Source organism: Oncorhynchus gorbuscha, linkage group LG06 (genome assembly GCF_021184085.1).
Source record: "Oncorhynchus gorbuscha isolate QuinsamMale2020 ecotype Even-year linkage group LG06, OgorEven_v1.0, whole genome shotgun sequence".
NCBI classification, from domain to species: Eukaryota; Metazoa; Chordata; class Actinopteri; order Salmoniformes; family Salmonidae; genus Oncorhynchus; species Oncorhynchus gorbuscha.
In genome coordinates this window covers 9,012,240-9,034,904 of record NC_060178.1, presented here as the reverse complement: position 1 = coordinate 9,034,904, position 22,665 = coordinate 9,012,240, and the positions used below count along the sequence as shown (strand labels likewise).

Sequence of the window (22,665 nt, the reverse complement as noted above, 5' to 3'; positions counted from 1 at the left end):
AAGAGTCAGAGACAGACAGAGGGTTAGGGAGGGGCTAGGGAGGGGGAGTGAGGGAGGAGGGGCTAGGGAGCAGGGGCTAGGGAGGGGGAGTGAGGGAGGAGGGGCTAGGGAGCAGGGGCTAGGGAGGGGGAGGGGTTAGGGAGGAGGGGCTAGGGAGCAGGGGCTAGGGAGGAAGAGGGGCTAGGGAGGAGGGGCTAGGGGGAGGAAGGGCTAGCAAGGAGTTAGGGAAGAGTGGTTAGGGAGGACAAGGCTGGGGAGGAGGAGCTAGGGAGGACAAGTTAGGGAGGGGCTAGGGAGGAGGAGTTAGTGAGGAGTGGCTAGTGAAGGGCTAGCGAGGAGGGGCTAGCAAGAAGGGGTTAGGGAGGAGGGGCTAGAGAGGGGCTAGCCAGGAGGGGTGAGGGAGGTGGGGCAAGAGAGGGGGAGGGGGTTGAGGAGGAGGGCTAGTGAGGAGGGGTTAGCGAGGAGGAGCTAGTGAGGAGGGGTAAGCGAGGAGGGGTAAGAGAGGAGGGGTAAGCGAGGAGGGGTTAGCGAGGAGGGGTTAGCGAGGAGGGGTTAGCGAGGAGGGGTTATGGAGGAGTTAGGGGGGAGGGGTTAAGGAGGAGTTAGGGAGGAAGGGCTAGGGAGGAGGAGTTAGGGAGGAGGGGTTAAGGAGGAGGGGCCACTATCAGAGTTGTCGGTCCTCACCCTCTCTCAGCACCACCCTCTCGTAAGCGGGGAACTTGGTCTGTACGGGCTGGGCCGACAGGTCCTCTCTGCTTTTCCTCAGGTTCCTCTTGGAGCTCCTCAGGCCCCTGAACCTCCAGAAGTCCGCCCTGTCGCCCCCTGCTGTCTTAGGGAGGGTGTACTGCATGCTGGACAGCTGCTCCGCTCTGGAGACACCAGAGAACATTTGTTATATTGTGTTTTTCTCCGTAACAGAGAATGAGATGTAGCTCTCTATAAAACCCGGATGGAGGTCTAGTCTATTGAGATGTCGCTCTCTATAAAACCCAGATGGAGGTCTAGTCTAGTGAGATGTGGCTCTCTATAAAACCCAGATGGAGGTCTAGTCTTGAGATGTCGCTCTCTGTAAAACCCAGATGGAGGTCTAGTCTAGTGAGATGTCGCTCTCTGTAAAACCCAGATGGAGGTCTAGTCTATTGAGATGTCGCTCTCTATAAAACCCAGATGGAGGTCTAGCCTATTGAGATGTCGCTCTCTAAAACCCAGATGGAGATCTAGTCTATTGAGATGTCGCTCTCTGTAAAACCAGGATGGAGGTCAATTGAGATGTTTGTGAAAAATATTATATTTTTGGCATCATCAAAATCACCCGTGCTTGAGAGGGACAGACAGAACTCTTAGTAGAGACACCTCTAAAGGGCTTTGATGTGTCCGTGACACTGTCCAGGAAACTTGGCATGGCTAACGTTAATACTGTCGACAGAGGCACTTACATGGCAATGATAATCATATCAAATGTGGTTAAAGCTATGAGAGGACAACGTGACATTAACATTGTTATGATAATGGTGACCAGTGCGAAATCTTGTTCCACTATTATTTTAATGTATTTATATGATTGTCTTAACCAGGTAAGTTATATGAAACACGTTCTCTTTTCAAATAAACAAACTGACTTCTGTGATACAAACACCTAGAGGAGCCAAATGGGTAGGATCGAAGAAGAGGACAGAATAGCAGAAGGAGAAGAGGACAGAATAGCAGAAGAAGAGGACAGAATAGCAGAAGGAAGAAGAGGACAGAATAGCAGAGGAGAAGAGGACAGAATAGCAGGAGGAGAAGAGGACAGAATGGCAGAAGAAGAGGACAGAATAGCAGAAGGAGAAGAGGACAGAATAGCAGGAGGAGGAGACAGAATGGCAGAAGAAGAGGACAGAATAGCAGAAGGAGAAGAGGACAGAATAGCAGGAGAAGGAGAAAGAATGGCAGAAGAAGAGGACATAATGGCAGAAGAAGAGGACAGAATAGCAGAAGGAGAAGAGGACAGAATAGCAGAAGAAGAGGACAGAATGGCAGAAGAAGAGGACAGAATGGCAGAAGAAGAGGACAGAATAATGGCAGAAGAAGAGGACATAATGGCAGAAGAAGAGGACATAATGGAAGAAGAAGAGGACATAATGGCAGAAGAAGAGGACATAATGGCAGAAAAAGAGGACATAATGGCAGAAGAAGAGGACAGAATAGCAGAAGAAGAGGACATAATGGCAGAAGAAAGTGGACAGAATAGCAGAAGAAAAGAGTGTCATCATCACCTGTTCTTGTTAGGTATGATGCCTCTCTCCACCTCCTGGTGGTTCTTGCCGATGCGGATGGCCAGCCAGGAGCCCAGCTTGCCATTGTACAGGGTGTCCACCACTCTGAACACCTCTCCCTTGTTGAAGCTCAGGCCGTACGGAGACTCCTTCTCATACTCAAAGTGGGTCCGGATGTAGAACGAGTCGCCCACATCAGACTCCACGATTCGCCGGTACACTGGAGCCAAACACAGACAGAGTCAGAGGGAGGAGAAGAAGTCCAATACATATACATCTCTGGTAGTAGTTCAACCAGTCCCAATTCACTTCCTTTACCTTTTACCTTGGCCCTAACATACTGGGATTGCAGATCTGTAAAATGGAATCAATATGGTGGAAGCTTCACCCCTAAACTGATCATACCTATCCAGACCCTTGGGGGTGGGGGTGGGGGGGGGGGGGGGGGTAGTGAGTGAAGGGGAACCAGCTCAGTTTATTTTCCATCCAGTACTCACCATCCTTCTTCTTCTGGGCCAGGATGGTGACCTCTTCACCTTTAGGGAGGTCAAGGAGGAACAGCACCGCCTCTTCTCGGATGATATTAGCAAAATCCACATTATTAACCTGGGAAAAACAGGGAGCTGTACGGTTATTCTTTTCATTCGTTTAACGTTTTTTGTTGTTGTGTGGATATTTGTATCAAAGAGATGAATAGGATGAAAGTAAGTAGATACAGTGCCTTGCGAAAGTATTCGGCCCCCTTGAACTTTGCGACCTTTTGCCACATTTCAGGCTTCAAACATAAAGATATAAAACTGTATTTTTTTGTGAAGAATCAACAACAAGTGGGACACAATCATGAAGTGGAACGACATTTATTGGATATTTCAAACTTTTTTAAACAAATCAAAAACTGAATGATTGGGCGTGCAAAATGATGGTGCGGATGGTCTACATGTCTTAATGTTTATACAACATCTGCGGTTTAAAACAGATTCTTCAGTTCTTTTGTATACTTTTTAGCCAGTAGTTCTGAAAGTAGTGCTCGTGAGCCAAAAGTGGTCCCCCCAAATGGTGCGTCACATCATGTGCACCATGTCATTTCTCTCTCTCCCAAGCTGAAGCTCATTGGTGGAAAACAAATTACTCTGGGGCTGACTAATTGAGGGGATTTTCTGGCTAATTGAGGGGATTTTCTGGCTAATTGAGGGGATTTTCTGGCTAATTGAGGGGATTTTCTGGCTAATTGAGGTAAGACAGTAATTCTGATCATAGATGATGCATGCATGAACTACACATTGACACATCCAAGCCCAAAACGAGATAAATAAAAAAATACTTAGCAGTTGCCAAAGTTCTGGAGAATGTCTTTAAAATAGTGCCAATTAGTCTACACCTCTAAAATGTTTACATAACATCCTTTAGCGTCACCCCCGGCGACGACAACCCTGACAGAGTTTTACTGCACTCTAAACTAAAATCCACACCATTACTAAGACCCACGCATTACACATTTACGCTCGCAGAGAGACGAGGAGGAGGCGGAATGTAAACAGAAAAAGATATACAGCTCGGAGGGAGGAAGAGAAAACAGTTTTTAGTAGTGATGCCAGTTACTAGGAGACAGACTCCAAAGGAGCAGGAATGTTAGAGCAGCCGGGTTTAAAAAAACGTTAATAAATCACAGAAGAGAAGCTTTTGGATACGTCCCCTATGGGCCCTGGTCACAACTTGTGCACTATGTAGAGAAAAGGCTGTCATTTGGGACGCAGACAGTGAGATACAAACCAAGGCCCTGTGAAAACACGGCTACCGTTACAGACACTGTTAACCACGTTGTAAAAAAAAAAAACAATCACTGAATAGAGTGTAGCATCTTGTTGTTGTTGTTTAGGTGGCCATTTTACTGTGGTATCCCCTGTAGCATCTTGTTGTTGTTGTTTAGGTGGCCATTTTACTGTGGTATCTCCTGTCGCATCTTGTTGTTGTTGTTTAGGTGGCCATTTTACTGTGGTATCCCCTGTAGCATCTTGTTGTTGTTGTTTAGGTGGCCATTTTACTGTGGTATCTCCTGTCGCATCTTGTTGTTGTTTAGGTGGCCATTTTACTGTGGTATCTCCTGTCGCATCTTGTTGTTGTTTAGGTGGCCATTTTACTGTGGTATCCCCTGCAGCATCTTGTTGTTGTTGTTTAGGTGGCCATTTTACTGTGGTATCTCCTGCAGCATCTTGTTGTTGTTGTTGTTTAGGTGGCCATTTTACTATGGTATCCCCTGCAGCATCTTGTTGTTGTTGTTTAGGTGGCCATTTTACTGTGGTATCTCCTGCAGCATCTTGTTGTTGTTGTTGTTTGGACGGCCATTTTACTGTGGTATCCCCTGCAGCATCTTGTTGTTTGGACGGCCATTTTACTGTAGTATCCCCTGCAGCATCTTGTTGTTTGGACGGCCATTTTACTGTGTTAACACGTATTTGCTAGTATATGCAACGTCACCCTTTCTTCTTCAATTCCAGTGGCAACTAAAATGGGATTTCTGTGCAATGAAATTCAGTAGCTGCTAGGATTGATTAAAATTTGTGTAGGCATTCACTTACACGTTAGGCTACACAGCATGTCATTTTGACGAGGATCATTTTAACACAGCGAACGATTTTATCCTATGCAATTTACAGTACAGGGAGTGCAACTGCATACATTGTGGATGTGATCCCTGTGGAAATTGAACCGACAACCTTTGTGTTGCTGTAGTGAGTGTGTAGTTGCTGCTGTATCGTGTCTCACCCTGAGAATTTGATCCCCCTCCTCCAGTCCCTCCTTAGCTGCTGGGCTGTCCTCCAGGACTCCTGCTACAAAGATGCCCACATCGTTCCCCCCTGCCAGCCTCAGACCCACACTCTCCCCCTTCTTAAACTTCACCAGCTTCATACTTGGCCTAGGGAGAGAGGGGACATGGTGGGATGGGGGGGAGACAGGGTGGGATGGGGGAGAGAGGAGACGGGGTGCGATGGGGGAGAGAGGAACCAGGGTGGGATGGGGGAGACAGACAGTTAAAGAACCACTCTGTGATATTTATGTTTTTGGAAATAAGGAGTGTCATCCATAGCAGTATACTTTCTAGAATGGCTATTCCCATTCAAGTCCGTGGTCTGATGGGCCTTGTCCCTTCTAGAAATTCAAATTCTATGATGTCACCTGCCAAAGATCAGTGAAGTTTAAACGTTATATAGTCATGGCTGGTCATGGCTCACATCAACATTAGAGGTCGACCGATTATGATTTTTCAACGCCAATACCGATTAGGACCCAAAAAAAAGCCGATAACCGATTAATCTGACTATTTTTATTTATTTGTAATAATGACAATTACAACAATACTGAATAAACACTTATTTTAACTTAATATAATACATCAATAAAATCAATTTAGCCTCAAGTAGATAATGAAACATGTTCTATTTGGTTTAAATAATGCCAAAACAAAGTGTTGGAGAAGAAAGTAAAAGTGCAATTTGTGCCATGTAAGAAAGCTAACGTTTAAGTTCCTTGATCAGAACATGAGAACATATGAAAGCTGGTGGTTCATTTTAACATGAGTTTTCAATATTCCCAGGTAAGAAGTTTTAGGTTGTAGTTATTATAGGAATTATAGGACTATTTCCCTCTATACCATTTGTATTTCATTAACCTTTGATGTTCTTATAGGCACTTTAGTATTGCCAGTGTAAAAGTATAGCTTCCGTCCCTCTCCTCGCTCCTACCTGGGCTCGAACCAGGAACACATCGACAACAGCCACCCTCGAAGCAGCGTTACCCATCGCTCCACAAAAGCTGCGGCCCTTGCAGAGCAAGGGGAACAACCACTAAGTCTCAGAGCGAGTGACGTTTGAAACGCTATTAGAGCGCACCCCGCTAACTAGCTAGCCATTTCACATCGGTTACACAAGCCTAATCTCGGGAAATGATAGGCTTGAAGTCATAAACAGCGCAATGCTTGAAGCATTGCGAAGAGCTGCTGGCATAACGCACAAAAGTGCTGTTTGAATGAATGCTTACGAGCCTACCATCGCTCAGTCAGAGCTTACCACCGCTCAGTCAGAGCTTAGTTATAACATAATAACACACAGAAATACGAGCCTTAGGTCATTAATATGGTGAATCCAGAAACTATCATCTCGAAAACAAGACGTTTATTCTTTCAGTGAAATACGGAACCGTTCCGTATTTTATCTAACGGGTGGCATCCATAAGTCTAACATTCCTGTTACATTGCACAACCTTCAATGTTATGTCATAATTACATACAATTCTGGCAAATTAGGCAGCCCAAACTGTTGCATATACACTGACACTGCGTGCAATGAACGCAAGAGAAGTGACACAATTTCACCTGGTTAATATTGCCTGCTAACCTGGATTTATTTTAGCTAAATATGCAGGTTTAAAAATATATACTTCTGTGTATTGATTTTAAGAAAGGCATTGATGTTTATGGTTAGGTTCACGTTGGAGCAACGACAGTCCTTTTTCACGAATACGCACCGAATCGATTATATGCAACACAGGACACGCTAGATAAACTAGTAATATCATCAACCATGTGAAGTTATCTAGTGATTATGATTGATTGTTTTTTATAAAGATAAATGTAATGCTAGCTAGCAACTTACTGCATTCGCGTAACAAGCAAGCTCCTCGTGGAGTGCAATGTAAATCAGGTGGTTAGAGCTTCGGACTAGTTAACTGTTAGGTTTCAAGATAAGCTGACAAGGTAAAAATCTGTCGTTCTGCCCCTGAACAAGGCAGTTAACCCACTGTTCCTAGGCCATCATTGAAAATAAGAATGTGTTCGTAACTGACTTTCCTAGTTAAATAAAGGTGTTTAATCAGCCAAATCGGTGTCCAAAAATACAGATTTCCAATTGTTATGAAAACTTGAAATCGGCCCTAATTAAATCGGCCATTCAAATTAATCGGTTGACCTCTAATCAACACCATTATCCCAGAAACCCTAGATCCACAGATGATGCAATCCTCTATTGCACTCCACACTGCCCTTTCCCACCTGGACAAAAGGAACAGCTATGTGAGAATGCTATTCATTGAGTACAGCTTAGCGTTCAACACCATAGTGCCCTCAAAGCTCAGCAATTAGCTAAGGACCCTGGGACTTAACACCTCCCTCTGCAACTGTATCCTGGACTTCCTGACGGGCCGCCCGCAGGTGGTAAGGGTAGGTAACAACACATCCGCCACACTGATCCTCAACACAGGGGCCCCGGCAAGGGTGCGTGCTCAGTCCCCTCCTGTACTCCCTGTTCACTCACGACTACATGGCCCGGCACGACTCCAACACCATCATTAAGTTTGCCGTGTGGTGCCAAGACAACAACCTCTCCCTCAATGTGATCAAGACACAGGATATGATTGTGGACAACAGGAAAAGGAGGACCGAGGAAACCCCCATTCTCATCGACGGGGCTGCAGTGGAGCAGGTTGAGAGCTTCAAGTCCCTTGGTTTCCACAACACCAACAAACTAAAATGGTCTAAGCACACCAAGACAGTTGTGAAGAGGGAACAACAAAACCTATTCCCCCTCAGGAAACTGAAAAGATTTGGCATGGGTCCTCAGATTCTCAAAAGGTTCTACAGCTGCACCATTGAGAGCACCTTGACAGGTTGCGTCACTGCCTGGTATGGCAACTGCTCGGCCTCCGACCGCAAGGCACTACAGAGGGTAGTGCGAACGGCCCAGTACATCACCGAGGCCAAGCTGCCTGCCACCCAGGATCTCTACACCAGGTGGTGTCAGAGGAAGGCCCGAAAAATTGTCAAAGACTCCAGCCACCTTAGTCATAGACGGTTCTCTTTGCTAACGCACGGCAAGCGGTAGCGGAGTGCCATGTCTCGGTCCAAGAAGCTTCTAAACAGCTTCTACCCCCCAAGCCATAAGACTCCTGAACACCTAATCAAATGGCTAACCAGACTATTTGCATTGCCCCCCCCCCCCTCGTAGGATACTGTTAGAGACTTGTGTGAACAGATACTTCTACATACCGTAGGATGCTGTTAGATACTTCTACATACCGTAGGATACTGTTAGACTTCTACATACCGTAGGATGCTGTTAGATACTTCTACATACCGTAGGATGCTGTTAGATACTTCTACATACCGTAGGATACTGTTAGATACTTCTACATACCGTAGGATGCTGTTAGATACTTCTACATACCGTAGGATACTGTTAGATACTTCTTCGTAGGATACTGTTAGATATACCGTAGGATACTGTTAGATACTTCTACATACCGTAGGATACTGTTAGACTTCTACATACCGTAGGATGCTGTTAGATACTTCTACATACCGTAGGATACTGTTAGATACTTCTACATACCGTAGGATACTGTTAGATACTTCTACATACCGTAGGATGCTGTTAGAGACTTCTACATACCGTAGGATGCTGTTAGATACTTCTACATACCGTAGGATGCTGTTAGATACTTCTACATACCGTAGGATACTGTTAGAGACTTCTACATACCGTAGGATGCTGTTAGATACTTCTACATACCGTAGGATGCTGTTAGATACTTCTACATACCGTAGGGTAGTGGTAGATACTTCTACATACCGTAGGATGCTGTTAGACTGGTGAATAGATACTTCTACATACCGTAGGATGCTGTTAGATACTTCTACATACCGTAGGATGCTGTTAGATACTTCTACATACCGTAGGATGCTGTTAGATACTTCTACATACCGTAGGATGCTGTTAGATACTTCTACATACCGTAGGGTAGTGGTAGATACTTCTACATACCGTAGGATGCTGTTAGACTGGTGAATAGATACTTCTACATACCGTAGGGTAGTGGTAGATACTTCTACATACCGTAGGATGCTGTTAGACTGGTGGATACTTGAACAGATACTTCTACATACCGTAGGATGCTGTTAGACTGGTGAACAGATACTTCTACATACCGTAGGATGCTGTTAGACTGGTGAACAGATACTTCTACATACCGTAGGATACTGTTAGACTGGTGAACAGATACTTCTACATACCGTAGGATACTGTTAGAGACTTCTACACACCGTAGGATACTGTTAGATACTTCTACATACCGTAGGATGCTGTTAGACTGGTGAACAGATATTTCAACATACCGTAGGATGCTGTCATCATGGGCAGCGCTGGGCACAGGGGCATCAGCGGGGCTGACTGGCAGGTCCACATCAGGCTGGCCTGGCTGGGCATACACTGGCTTGGGTTCTGAGGAAAAACAAGCACGCACACACAGAGAGAGAGAGAAAGAGATAATATCAACTGCACTATTCATACAAGAGGATGTACTGACACCTCAACACACAGACCATGAGGAAAATCCTCAAGGAACAAAATGTGTGCATACACTCTCTCACACACGGAAGCACACGAACACACAGCCACACCGACAGAGACACTCAGTTGGCTGCAGGGCAGTAGGGGGAACGTCAGAGTCCATCAACTCACACTACAGTCTAAATACAGGCTGCAGTCTCAACCCAGCTCAGCACATCCCAGCACAGCCCTGCTCAGCTCAGCTCGGCAGTAGGGGGAACGTCAGAGTCCATCAACTCACACTACAGTCTAAATACAGGCTGCAGTCTCAACCAAGCTCAGCCCAGCCCAGCCCAGCCCAGCCCAGCACATCCCAGCACAGCCCTGCTCAGCTCAGCGTCTAGATATTATCATGGTAGCTGGGCTCAAACATTTGTACATGTTAAGTGTATTGCTCAAGGGTACAAAGGCAGTAGGCACCTAGCGTAGCTAAAATCCACAGATATTGTATCCTGTTGGACTTGGGATTCAACCCTGCGACCTTCTGGTTGAACTATCTAACATTTAGGTTACCGGTTAAGGTTAATGGTTAGTTGTTCTGACCTGGTAGAGGAGGGACCGGTTTCTCTTCCCTGGTGACAGACTTCTCCAGGGGTTTGGGCAGGGCAGGAGCCTGCTCCGCTAGCTTGGGTGGCACCGCTGTCGGCTTCGAGATCCTCTCCTCATCCTCACGACTTCTGTGACTGGTGACAAAAAAAAAAGGTATTTTAAATTGTTGTTATTTCATACATTTGATCCAAAGCGATTTACAGCACAGGAAGTGCATACATTTTCAATATGTGCAAGTGATCCGTGTAGGAATTGAACCCAGAAACTATAAATCTGGCCTTGTTAGTGCCAAGCTCTTATCAACAGACCCTCAAAGAACCAGGGATGTGGTACAATTCAACAAACACTGTATATCAATACATACGCAGGACTGGTTTGAGCCTCTGCCCTCTGGCACATATGCTAAGTGGTTAGTGCTAGTTACATGCTAAGTGGTTAGGGCTAGTTACATGCCAAGTGGTTAGGGCTAGTTACATGCTAAGTGGTTAGGGCTAGTTACATGCCAAGTGGTTAGGGCTAGTTACATGCTAAGTGGTTAGTGCTAGTTACATGCTAAGTGGTTAGGGCTAGTTACATGCTAAGTGGTTAGTGCTAGATACATGCTAAGTGGTTAGTGCTAGTTACATGCTAAGTGGTTAGGGCTAGTTACATGCTAAGTGGTTAGTGCTAGTTACATGCTAAGTGGTTAGGGCTAGTTACATGCTAAGTGGTTAGTGCTAGATACATGCTAAGTGGTTAGGGCTAGTTACATGCTAAGTGGTTAGTGCTAGTTACATGCTAAGTGGTTAGGGCTAGTTACATGCTAAGTGGTTAGTGCTAGATACATGCTAAGTGGTTAGGGCTAGTTACATGCTAAGTGGTTAGTGCTAGATACATGCTAAGTGGTTAGTGCTAGTTACATGCTAAGTGGTTAGGGCTAGTTACATGCTAAGCGGTTAGTGCTAGACACAGTGCATTCGGAAAGTATTCAGACCCCTTTGACTTTTTACACATTTTATTACGCTACATCCTTATTCTAAAAGGGATTAAATAGTTTTTCCCCCTTCATCAATCTACACACAATAATCCATAATGACAAAGCATAAACAGGTTTTGGGAAATTTTTGCAAATGTATTAAAATTAACTGCAATATTACATTTACATAAGTATTCAGACCCTTTACTCAGTACTTTGTTGAAACACCATTGGCAGCAGTTCCAAACGTCTTCCATTTAAGAATGACGGAGGCCACTGTGTTCTCGGGGACCTTCAATGCTGAAGAAATGTTTTGGTACCCTTCCCCCAGATCTGTGTTTTGACACAATCCTGTCTCGGAGCTCTACGGACAATTCTTACAACCTCACGGCTTGGTATTTACTCTGACATGCACTGTCAACTGTGAGACCTTATATATACACACGGGTGTGTGCCTTTCCAAATCATGTCCAATCAATTGAATTTACCACAGGTGGACTTCAAGTTGTAGAAACATCAAGGATGATCAATGGAAACAGGATGCACCTCATAGCAAAATGGTCTGAATACTTATGTAAATAAGCTATCTGGGTTTTCTTTTGCAAAAAAAAAATATCTAAAAACCTATTTTCACTTTGTCATGATGGGGTATTGTGATGTCATGATGGGGTATTGTGATATCATGATGGGGTATTGTGTTGTCATGATGGGGTATTGTGTTATCATGATGGGGTATTGTGATGTCATGATGGGGTATTGTGATGTCATGATGGGGTATTGTGATGTCACTATGGGGTATTGTGATGTCATTATGGGGTATTGTGATGTCATTATGGGGTATTGTGATGTCATTATGGGGTATTGTGATGTCATTATGGGGTATTGTGATGTCATTATGGGGTATTGTGATGTCATTATGGGGTATTGTGTGTAGATTGATGAGGAAAAACATGTATTTAATCCTTTTAGTCAAATAAGGCTGTAACGTAACAAAATGTGGAAAGAGAGAGAGGATTCTGTGTACCCTAGGTGCACTTCACTGTGTGCCTCTGGCCAAGAACCAGGAAAGGTTGGACTTAAAACAAACACACACTACTAACACCGAGGTCACAATAAATCATCCAAAACGGCAACAAATATATAACCTGGTCCAAGAGCTGTTTGTACTGTCTTGCCAACTCTGATGGTCATTGCCATGCCAAATACAAACAAGTTATGCAATGCCCATCAGAGTTGGCTATAGAACACATTTAAAAAAACACAATATGCAGAAATAGCTCAGCCATTTTCCTAGTTGCTAAAATTCTAAATAGTTTGCGACAAAACAAGCAGGTACGGTGCAAAGAATTATTGTATAATCTAAACCACTCTGAACTATATTTTCCATAACCACATTTCCCCACCCCCCAGCTGTTTGAAGCTGATGTACAAAACTGAAATAATAGAAATAGCACAAATAGAACAGATCTACCTCTTCTTAGCCTGGCTTTCAATGAGAATGACAGATCTATATCACACGCTAGCTGTCCTGCAGGGTACTATGGTTGGGAAACAGAGCAGAGGCCTGGTAAGTGGTGCTAGCTGTCTTGTAGGGCAGGAGTCAGCAGGGGTCGTCAGGGGTCAACAGGGGAGTCATTGCATACCGTAGAAAGCTATTTATAACTTGTTAGAAATATCCAGATCAACTAGCCCATGTCAGCTAATTGTTTTTTATGCTAACGTTTTTTTAGCTAGGTTTTTAAGGGCATAGATTTTGTAGTAATGTTCGAGTAACTCAAATATCACATGAACAGACATGGCAAAATGTATTGAATTGCAAGAAAATGAGCTTTAAAACTGCAAAATTGTATCTGCACCTCATGACAAAATGTGTAGAACTGCAGAAAATAAGCTTAAGAACTTTCTAGATTTTCTCTCTGTCAACAGGAGGGCTGTGAACAGTGTGTGTCATGAATAGGGCTGTGGCGGTCATGAAATTTTGTCAGCATCATCAAGCAAATAACTGCCGATCTCACGGTAATTGACTGTTAATGAACACAAACACGTTTAGCATCTCCTGGCTTCCACACACAGCCTACAAGCCACTGATGCAGACCTTTTCAAACGTCTACATTTTTAAAAGTCTAATAAACCCATGTAATATAGCTGACACCATCACAATAAATCCATTATTTAGTTTAGACAGCTCTAAAGAAACATGATATGAAGAAAAATGTAGTCTATTTCAGAAGGACAGAATAGCCTACTCTGAGTTGTCCTGATGTTAGGTCCTGATCTGGCTATGCCATATGGCTGTGGGCTACACTAGTTCATTTAGCAGACAAGATTTGCTTAGAATTCCATGGCATTATTTTATAGTATGGAGAATAAAATGTAACAAAGCTGAATAAAATAGAAAGGACATTTTCTCCAAACGATTTGAGGGAGTGCGGACAAGCGGCTATTCTGTGTTGATCGGTAAACAAAGAAACAGGTACTTCTATTTGTTTCATTTAGATTTAATAGTTGTTTTACAAACTATGGGGCGAAATGTTCTGATTTTGTATTCATTCCAAGGCGGCATGATGCGACTCGACTGACGATTTCAAAAAAGTTGTGTGAAAGGCTTATGATGTCTGTTTTGTTTTGTTTTGCGCAGGCTGTACACACTATATCAGTCTCTCATTCACAATTTGACAAGCACTTGATAATGCCTCAAGTTTCCCGGCTGCATCCCCTTTGTGTGGCCGTAATCCCCCTAAAAAAAAAAAAATCCATACCTTTTGAGGCCAGTGGCCATCGGGCTGAATATAGTTCCCTTCTCCAAGCCCCTCATGTGATGACTGGCACAACTACAACTCTACTGGCAAACCACTGCCTATTGACAGGACAGGGGGAAGTGAGTGTGTGTGAGCAACTAAAAACACACCCACACCCACAGGGTTTTTCCTGGATCAAAATGGGGTTTAGGTGGTGGGGGTGGCCAATTTAAAGGCCCTCTTCGTGGCATCAGAGACAAAATTGTGCGGTTTTAAAACAAACTTTCTGCAATTCCTCTCGTCCCATCGCTGCGACTACCGTACGGACTCGGGAGAGGCGAAGGTCGAGAGCCACGCGTCCCCCAAAACACAACCCTAACCAAGCAGCACTGCTTCTTGACAACACAGCTTGTTTAACCCGGTATGCCAGCTGCACCAACATGTTGAGGAAACACTGTACAACTGGTCAACCATGTCAGCGAGCATTGTACAGGAAACACTGTTCAACAGGTCAACCGTGTCAGCGAGCATTGTACAGGAAACACTGTTCAACAGGTCAACCGTGTCAGCGAGCATTGTACAGGAAACACTGTACAACTGGTCAACCGTGTCAGCGAGCATTGTACAGGAAACGCTGTTCAACAGGTCAACCGTGTCAGCGAGCATTGTACAGGAAACGCTGTTCAACAGGTCAACCGTGTCAGCGAGCATTGTACAGGAAACGCTGTTCAACAGGTCAACCGTGTCAGCGAGCATTGTACAGGAAACGCTGTTCAACAGGTCAACCGTGTCAGCTGTTCAACAGCATTGCTGTTCAACAGGAAACGCTGTTCAACAGGTCAACCGTGTCAGCGAGCATTGTACAGGAAACACTGTTCAACAGGTCAACCGTGTCAGCGAGAATTGTACAGGAAACGCTGTTCAACAGGTCAACCGTGTCAGCGAGCATTGTACAGGAAACGCTGTTCAACAGGTCAACCGTGTCAGCGAGCATTGTACAGGAAACACTGTTCAACAGGTCAACCGTGTCAGCGAGCATTGTACAGGAAACGCTGTTCAACAGGTCAACCGTGTCAGCGAGCATTGTACAGGAAACGCTGTTCAACAGGTCAACCGTGTCAGCGAGCATTGTACAGGAAACGCTGTTCAACAGGTCAACCGTGTCAGCGAGCATTGTACAGGAAACGCTGTTCAACAGGTCAACCGTGTCATAATAACACAAACAAATCATTGCCCCATGCCATTTTTTAAAATGTTGTTTAAAATCTTGTTTAAATCGTTTTTAAGTTTACACTGAACATGTTTTACCATTGCAATTTTTTTCTCTAAAATAAATAAATCATCATCATGTTGTTTTAACATCCGTTAAACATGTGACCAATATTTTTTTTTTAAACTTTTTTTTAAAGACAGACAGACAGACAGACAGACAGACAGACAGACAGACAGACAGACAGACAGACAGACAGACAGACAGACAGACAGACAGACAGACAGACAGACAGACAGACAGACAGACAGAGACAGACAGAGACAGACAGACAGACAGAGACAGACAGACAGACAGACAGACAGACAGACAGACAGACAGACAGACAGACAGACAGACAGACAGACAGACAGACAGACAGACAGACAGACAGACACACACACACACGAAGGAATGAGTCTGCTCAATCAGGCTGGAGACAGGAAAAACAGATTTATTCAACACATCCTGAAAGAACCTTTCACTGCCAACTGATCTCCTGCGACTGACTGGGGGAAATAAAATAGGTCATTCACAGATCAGCTAGATAAATCTATCTGCCCTAATCTCTCCTCTATGTCAATAACTTAACATAACTATCTGATATCAATCTCCTTTAAATGCTACACAGCCAAAAATCACTGCTGCCTTGTTTTCTCTCATCACCAATGCTTTTGAAAGAGATGAACATTTCCTGGTATTTGTGTTTTAATCCGCTTTAAATGCTACACAGCCAAAAATCACTGCTGCCTTGTTTTCTCTCATCACCAATGCTTTTGAAACAGATGAACATTTCCACACACACACACACACACACACACACACACACACACACACACACACACACACACACACACACACACACACACACACACACACACACACACACACACACACACACACACACACTATATTTACAGTGAGTAACAGCCTGTTATTAGCCCACTGTTAGAAGGCGTAGTCTCTCTTCATCTTCCACACAGATCATGTGACTCCACTTCTACAGGCTGTATTCTGTGTGACTGACACTACATCCACAGGCTGTATTCTGTGTGACTGACACTACATCCACAGGCTGTATTCTGTGTGACTGACACTACATCCACAGGCTGTATTCTGTGTGACTGACACTACATCCACAGGCTGTATTCTGTATTCTGTGACTGACACTACATCCACAGGCTGTATTCTGTGTGACTGACACTACATCCACAGGCTGTATTCTGTGTGACTGACACTACATCCACAGGCTGTATTCTGTGTGACTGACACTACATCCACAGGCTGTATTCTGTGTGACTGACACTACATCCACAGGCTGTATTCTGTGTGACTGACACTACATCCACAGGCTGTATTCTGTGTGACTGACACTACATCCACAGGCTGTATTCTGTGTGACTGACACTACATCCACAGGCTGTATTCTGTGTGACTGACACTACATCCACAGGCTGTATTCTGTGTGACTGACACTACATCCACAGGCTGTATTCTGTGTGACTGACACTACATCCACAGGCTGTATTCTGTGTGACTGACACTACATCCACAGGCTGTATTCTGTGTGACTGACACTACATCCACAGGCTGTATTCTGTGTGACTGACACTACATCCACAGGCTGTATTCTGTGTGACTGACACTACATCCACAGGCTGTATTCTGTGTGACTGACACTACATCCACAGGCTGTATTCTGTGTGACTGACACTACATCCACAGGCTGTATTCTGTGTGACTGACACTACATCCACAGGCTGTGTCCTGTGTGACTGACACTACATCTACAGACTGTTTTCTGTGTGACTGACATCCACAGACTGTGTTCTGTGTGACTGACATCCACAGGCTGTGTCCTGTGTGACTGACACTACATCCACAGGCTGTGTCCTGTGTGACTGACATCCACAGATTGTGTCCCTACTGGAGCCCTGAGCCAGAACAAGAGCTGACACTCAATAACGGATGCACAGCATGTACATTAAACATACTATCAATCAGTGCGTGTCTAATACTGCACCGTTTGACAGTGTAAAGCCATGGCTGCTAACTGAGCACTGATTTCCTGATATCAGCATCAATGTCAAACATAAAGGGCACATCTAGGATTCACAAAACATTGATCAAATTCAAAAACACACGAGGGACACACACACACACACACACACACACACACACAATTATAGCCAAGAGTATTCAGGGCACAGATGTAATCTTTATGGTTTAGTGGTCCCAAGTAATCCTTATCGGTAGGAAGGGGAGAAATATAGGGGTATTTTGAATGAATCTACATCAACATGGGGTAACTATCCATTTACTAATGTTCTCTATGTCTACATTTATTCACTATTCTGTCATCTGACAAGTACTGCGGGGCTCTACACAGTGGGGCTCATACACAGTGGGGCTCATACACAGTGGGGTTCATACACAGTGGGGCTCATACACAGTGGGGCTCATACACAGTGGGGCTCATACACAGTGGGGTTCATACACAGTGGGGTTCATACACAGTGGGGTTCATACACAGTGGGGTTCATACACAGTGGGGCTCATACACAGTGGGGCTCATACACAGTGGGGTTCATACACAGTGGGGCTCATACACAGTGGGGTTCATACACAGTGGGGTTCATACACAGTGGGGCTCATACACAGTGGGGCTCATACACAGTGGGGTTCATACACAGCGGAACTCTACACAGTGGGGTTCATACACAGTGGGGTTCATACACAGTGGGGCTCATACACAGTGGGGCTCTACACAGTGGGGTTCATACACAGCGGAACTCTACACAGCGGGGCTCTACACAGTGGGAACTCTACACAGCGGAACTCTACACAGTGGAACTCTACACAGCGGAACTCTACACAGCTCTACACAGCGGGGCTCTACACAGTGGGGCTCTACACAGCGGGGCTCTACACAGCGGAACTCTACACAGCGGAACTCTACACAGCGGAACTCTACACAGCGGAGCTCTACACAGCGGAGCTCTACACAGCGGAACTCTACACAGCGGAACTCTACACAGCGGAATTCTACACAGTGGGGATCTACACAGCGGAACTCTACACAGCGGGATCTACACAGTGGGGATCTACACAGCGGGGCTCCTAGGGAACGGGGTGTCCAACTTACGGTATTCTCCAACTGAAGAGTCTTTGTTAAGTGGACAAAAAAAACAAAATAATAGGAAAATAAAGACACTTAACAAACCCTTAAAAACATTTACATTTCCAGCGGGTCAAAACGGTTTGAAATACAGTTCGTATTGAGGTCAGTTACGGGTCGTAAAGACGTCATTTCAACTAGTTTTGCCCACTGGGTGAGAATTTCAAAAAAGCTCAAAGGTTGCCTTTTACACAGGCAGCCAATCCTGATATTCTGCTAAATTATTGGCAAAAGATCTGATCTGATTGGACATAAGACCAATTAGTGGTAAAAGATCTGATCTGATTGGTCATAAGACCAATTAGTGGTAAAAGATCAGAATTCGGCTGCTTGCGAGCCTTTGAGTTTGACTGTGTCGCAGCCAGGTGGTGTGGCGTTTACCTGCCGTTGCTGATCTGTGGAGGGGAGTGCCTGGAGTGGTCGGAGGGATCAGATCGCCTGTCAGGGGAGCGGGACCGGCTGCTACGATGTCTGTCGTGGGATCGGTTCGATTGGTCGGACGCCACCGAATGGATATCTGAAATGTCTGTTGTTCAAAACACACACACACCATATTCAACTACATAATGTACACTGGAAAACAAAAAATATGAAAAACACAACATGCAACAATTTCAAAGATTTTACAGAGTTACAGTTCATATAACAAAATGTGTCAATTTAAATACATCCATTAGGCTCTACTCTATGGATTTCACATGACGAGGAATACAGGCATTGGTCACAGACCTTTAAAAAAAAAAAAAGTAGTGGCGAAGATCAGAGAACCAGTCAGTATCTGGTGTGACCATTTGCTTCATGCAGCACAACACAACTCCTTCGCATAGAGTTGATCAGGCTGTTGATTGCGGCCTGTAGAATGTTGTCCCACTCCTCTTCAATGGCTGTGCGAAGTTGCTGGATATTGGTGGGAACTGGAACACGCTGTCGTATGCGTCGATCCAGAGCATCCCAAACATGCTCAATTGGTGACATGTCTGGTGAGTATGCAGACCATGGAAAAACTGGGACATTTTCAGCTTCCAGGAATTGTGTACAGATCCTTGCTGAAACATGAGGTGATGGCGGCGGATGAATGGCACGACAATGGGCCAACAGAGGGCTCCATGGTGGGGGCAGGTATAAGCTACAGACAGCAAACACAATTGCATTTTATTGATGGCAATTTGAATGTACAGAGATGCCGTGACGTTGACATCAGCAAACCGCTCGCCTACACAACATCACACACTGTCTGCCATCTGCCCGATACAGTGGAAACCGGTATTCATCCGTGAAGAGCAGACTTCTCCACGGTGCCAGTAGCCATCGATGGTAAGCATTTTCCCACTGAAGTCGGTTACGATGCCGAACTGTAGTCAAGACAACGAGCACATAGTTAAGCTTCCCTGTGATGGTTTCTGACAGTTTGTGCGGAAATTCTTCGGTTGCTCAAATCCACAGTTTCATCAGCCGTCCGGGTGGCTTGTCTCATACACTCCCGAAGGTGAAGACGACGGGTGTGGAGGTCCTGGGCTGGCGTGGTTAGATGTGGTCTGTGGTTGTGAGGCTGGTTGGACGTACTGACAAATTCTCTAAAACAACGTTGGAGGCGGCTTATGGTAGAGAAATTTACATTAAAAACAGCTCTGGTGGACATTCCTGCAGACAGCATGCCAATTGCACGCTCCCTCAAAACTTGAAACATCTGTGGCATTGTGTTTTATGACAAAACTACACATTTTAGAGTGGCCATTTATTGTCCTCAGCACAAGGTGCACCTGTGTAATGATCATGCTGTTTAACTTCTTGATATGCCACACCTGTCAGGTGGACGAATTATCTTGGCAAAGGAGAAATGCTCAATAACAGAGAAACATCAATTGGTGTATTTGAGAGAAATAAGTGCGTATGTAACATTTCTGGGATCTTTTATTTCAGCTCATGAAAACATGGGACCAACACTTTACATGTTGCGTTGATATTTTTATTCACTATAATATATGCCATTTAGCAGACGCTAAACCAAAGCAAATTAGTCATGCGTGCATATATTGTAATTTTTTTACATTTGATTTTACCTTTATTTAACTAGGCAAGTCGGTTAAGAACAATTTATTACTTTCAAAGACGGTCTAGGAACAGTGGGTTAACTGCCTGTTCAGGGGTAGAAAGACAGATTTCTACCATGTCAGCTCGGGGATTCGATCTTGCAACATTTCGGTGACTAGTCCGACACTCTAACCACTAGGCTACTTGCCGCCTCTACACTCTAACCACTAGGCTACCTGCCACCTCTAGGCTACCTGCCACCTCTAGGCTACCTGCCACCTCTAGGCTACCTGCCACCTCTACACTCTAACCACTAGGCTACCTGCCATCTCTAGGCTACCTGCCACCACTAGGCTACCCGCCGTCTCTAGGCTACCTGCCGCCTCTACACTCTAACCACTAGGCTACCTGCCGCCTCTACACTCTAACCACTAGGCTACTTGCCGCCTCTACACTCTAACCACTAGGCTACTTGCCGCCTCTACACTCTAACCACTAGGCTACTTGCCGCCTCTACACTCTAACCACTAGGCTACCTGCCGCCTCTACACTCTAACCACTAGGCTACCTGCCGCCTCTACACTCTAACCACTAGGCTACCTGCCGCCTCTACACTCTAACCACTAGGCTACCTGCCGCCTCTAGGCTACCTGCCACCTCTACACTCTAACCACTAGGCTACCTGCCATCTCTACACTCTAACCACTAGGCTACCTGCCACCTCTAGGCTACCTGCCACCTCTAGGCTACCTGCCACCTCTAGGCTACCTGCCACCTCTAGGCTACCTGCCACCTCTACACTCTAACCACTAGGCTACCTGCCATCTCTAGGCTACCTGCCACCACTAGGCTACCCGCCGTCTCTAGGCTACCTGCCGCCTCTACACTCTAACCACTAGGCTACCTGCCGCCTCTACACTCTAACCACTAGGCTACCTGCCACCTCTACACTCTAACCACTAGGCTACCTGCCGCCTCTACACTCTAACCACTAGGCTACCTGCCGCCTCTACACTCTAACCACTAGGCTACCTGCCGCCTCTACACTCTAACCACTAGGCTACCTGCCGCCTAGGCTACCTGCCACCTCTAACCACTAGGCTACCTGCCGCCTCTACACTCTAACCACTAGGCTACCTGCCATCCTAGGCTACCTGCCACCACTCTAACCACTAGGCTACCTGCCGCCTCTACACTCTAACCACTAGGCTACCTGCCGCCTCTACACTCTAACCACTAGGCTACCTGCCGCCTCTACACTCTAACCACTAGGCTACCTTCCGCCTCTACACTCTAACCACTAGGCTACTTGCCGCCTCTACACTCTAACCACTAGGCTACTTGCCACCTCTACACTCTAACCACTAGGCTACTTGCCGCCTCTACACTCTAACCACTAGGCTACTTGCCGCCTCTACACTCTAACCACTAGGCTACCTGCCGCCTCTACACTCTAACCACTAGGCTACCTGCCGCCTCTACACTCTAACCACTAGGCTACCTGCCGCCTCTAGGCTACCTGCCACCTCTACACTCTAACCACTAGGCTACCTGCCATCTCTACACTCTAACCACTAGGCTACCTGCCACCTCTAGGCTACCTGCCACCTCTAGGCTACCTGCCACCTCTAGGCTACCTGCCACCTCTAGGCTACCTGCCACCTCTAGGCTACCTGCCACCTCTACACTCTAACCACTAGGCTACCTGCCACCTCTAGGCTACCTGCCACCTCTACACTCTAACCACTAGGCTACCTGCCACCTCTAGGCTACCTGCCACCTCTAGGCTACCTGCCACCTCTACACACTAACCACTAGGCTATCCTGCCACCTCTACACTCTAACCACTAGGCTACCTGCCACCTCTACACTCTAACCACTAGGCTACCTGCCACCTCTACACTCTAACCACTAGGCTACCTGCCACCTCTACACTAACCACTAGGCTACCCTGCCACCTCTACACTCTAACCACTAGGCTACCTGCCTCCTCTACACTCTAACCACTAGACTACCTGCCGTCTCTACACTCTAACCACTAGACTACCTGCCACCTCTACACTCTAACCACTAGGCTATCTGCCACCTCTACACTCTAACGACTAGACTACCCTGCCACCTCTACACTCTAACCACTAGGCTACCCTGCCACCTCTACACTCTAACCACTAGGCTACCTGCCACCTCTACACTCTAACCACTAGGCTACCTGCCACCTCTACACTCTAACCACTAGGCTACCTGCCACCTCTACACTCTAACCACTAGGCTACCTGCCTCCCCATACATATGGGTGGTCCTGGAATATGAAAGTAAGGGGCTTGCATCCACACC

The 22,665-nt window shown here is 45.7% G+C and overlaps 1 pseudogene; it reads right to left on the bottom strand.

The window, feature by feature from the left end:
- Positions 1 to 22,665, bottom strand: part of LOC124037497 — a 213,724-nt pseudogene that overhangs the window by 37,454 nt on the left and 153,605 nt on the right.